Here is a 2,937-nt window from a genome sequence, read left to right as displayed (position 1 = left end):
TCAGACTGTCCATTTTCCCCTAAAAATAAGTGTTCACTGATCTGTAAGATTTATAATATTTTTTTAGCGTGAAATTTCATAGTTTGTATTTTTAATTTGACTTTAAAATCATCATCGAGATTTCCAATGCTCAAAGGATTCGAGGTGTAGCCATTCGCAATATGGGATCTTGTAATGGAAAATATTTTATTTTGTGGGTAAGATTGTAAAAAATGATTTAAATTATCTTTATTATCATTTAGTTGATATTTTTTGTATCAGCGATATATAAATACTATTTTATAATTTATGATTATTAGAGCAATTATCCTATGTATTAAAGATACACCTCATTAGGCATCTGAATTCCTTCTTAAAATAGTCAAAATCTCAAGTCCTACTAACTTGTAAAGCCTTGTCATGAAATTTATATCCAATTGCCTTTTACCTTATTGCAATTTTTTTATCTAACACCCCCTTCAACGGCCTCTTTCCTGTGCCATCATAAAAAACTCCCCCTTTTCTATCTCTTTCATCCTTCTCTTCTCTCTCTCATGATTTTAACTTCTTGCTCCTCTCCTCTCTCTCATGGTAGTTGCAGGAGGTCTTGAAGAGCACCAAGACAATAAGAGAGAGCATATTAAATAGTTTTTAAAAATCATATAATATAGTTTACGAGCATGTATTTTTTGAGTTCATATAGGGGTAGATTCATAATAAATTAATAACAAATACATAACAAATATTTTGAAAAATAAATGTCTTTGACTAATAGTAACATATTAATATACTCTATCATAAATTAAATGATATAAATATATAATATAAATTTGTAATAATGTACTAAATTGCATATGCATGGATGGGCATGCATTAAAGGGCTATTTCTTTATAGTATCACTTATAAACTTATTTCATTTTACCTTTTGCTAATAATCAATGCAACAGATGCACAACCATTAATGGCTTTGGACTTTCCTTATTGGCTTTAACTTTCTTTCTACACGTATTATCTAGACAAATAATACAAGAGAAATTTATGTATAGGCACTATTGGGGGTCAATTATAAAATGCGATCACGTTTGTCTTAAATTACGGGAGGCACCCCCATCCCTCCCATGTTTTTTTTGTCCCCCTAAGTTGCCCTCATGTTCAGCAATGCAAATACAAGATAGTATGATGGCTATTTTTTTCAAAATAAAAGGAATTGTCAGGTATTCAAAATACCAAACAGCTCCATTTGCCAATGATAGAGTTAGAGAGAGAAAAAAAGGCATCTCTCTAAATACATCGAACCAAAAAACCCCCACTTTTTAATGTGTTCTACCCTTTTCAGTTGCAACCAATGTAAATCCTGCACCGCATCCATTCCACAATGTGTTATAGTTAGAGAGAGTGCAGGCCCTTGGCTCACACTCCCCGTAAAGCTCCCTCAAAAAACAAAAGAAATAAAATCCAAAAAATAAAAAATATAGAGACGAGGAGAAAGAAAAACTAACAGAAAAAAAAAGAAGATTTTCTTCTTCCTTCTCTCAGTATAGAGAGAGAAGAACAAATACATTAAGACACAAAAGTTGGTGGTATTTTTTTCCCCCATAAGAGAACATATTCGAGAGAGAAAATAAGGAAAAAGTTTACAGGGAAAAATAGGTAGTGTTTCTCTCTTCCAGTAAAGGCGAATGAAGAAAGAGAGTTACAAGATAGAGAAAAGAAACAGAAGATAGAAGTCAGTAGTATTTAGACTGTTTCTTCTCTATGAGGAGGCGCTTTCCGCATGTGAAAACCCCACTTTCTCTCTCTAGAATGAGGATTTTTTAGTAGAAACCACTTGGGTATTCCAAAAATCCTATCTCTCTCTCTGAAACACCTTCCTCTCTCTATTGAATGCCCCATCTGAATGGGTATTCCACAGTCGTACAAAGGGGGCAACAAGAATGGTATCCCCCACCTGTAAAAAAAAACCCCTTCTCTCTCTAAAACTCCTCTCTCAAGCGCCAACTTCTCTGCCTCCGTGCATTTTCCTCACTCTCAAGCTTTTCTATGCTATGATTACCCTCTCTTTCTTGCTTGACTTCTCCCTCTCTTAAGTACCAACTTCTCTATTTCTCTCTCTCTACTAAACCTTCTTCTCTGGTTTAGCCTCTATCCCCACTTTTACTCGTGGCTTCATGGCCACGCCTGTCTTTCATTTTTACTCATGGCGCCCTTTCGGGTTACCACCAAGCCGAATTTTCTTCTTGGCCATTTTATCCACAGCGTCGTGGCTATGACGGCCTGAGGCTCTCACTTTTACTCATGATGATCCTCATCGGAAGCTCATTATGCCCGACTTCTTTCTTTTTGAACAGTTTGACCCATAGAATTGAGGTTGTGTCCGTCTTTATGAAAGGGAAGGCCTCCTTCTTGATGATGAATAGGATGGAGGGGACCATTCCACCTCACTTGATTCGACTTATTTTTGTCACATATGAAGTACCATTCACCATCATGAGTGGATGCTTCCATTCAAAACCAACCCAAAACATGTGAAGCCTTTATATCCCCTAAACTTTCAAACCCCAGGCTCAGGTATTTCTAAGCTCTCTAACCCCCACGTGTCATATTCTCAATTACCTAGGAAGAACATTTTATAGTTCGGAAATTTAAATGCTAGACAACCCTTTTATTTTGAAAAAAAATTAGCTCTCTTTCTGTCTGTATTTGCAATGCCAAACATGATGAGAACTTCGAAAAAAAAAAGCTGCGGGAGAGGGGGGGGTGGGGGTGGGTGCTTCCCGTAATTTGGGAAATGAAAAGGATATATGTTAGATACATATTGATAAATATGCAAATGAAGAGGTTTAGAAAACGCGTCAATCTTATAATACGAAACTAAGGCGCCTTAAAAATTTATTCAAAAATATTGTTCCAATATTGGAAACCTCCAATTGATCATCTCAACCTCTAAATATACGGAT

Source organism: Amborella trichopoda, chromosome 4 (assembly GCF_054954075.1).
Source record: "Amborella trichopoda isolate Santa Cruz 75 chromosome 4, AtrichopodaSantaCruz75HAP2 v2.0, whole genome shotgun sequence".
Lineage (NCBI taxonomy): Eukaryota > Viridiplantae > Streptophyta > Magnoliopsida > Amborellales > Amborellaceae > Amborella > Amborella trichopoda.
The sequence above is the reverse complement of the archived record's forward strand: the minus strand, read 5'-3'. Positions refer to the sequence as shown.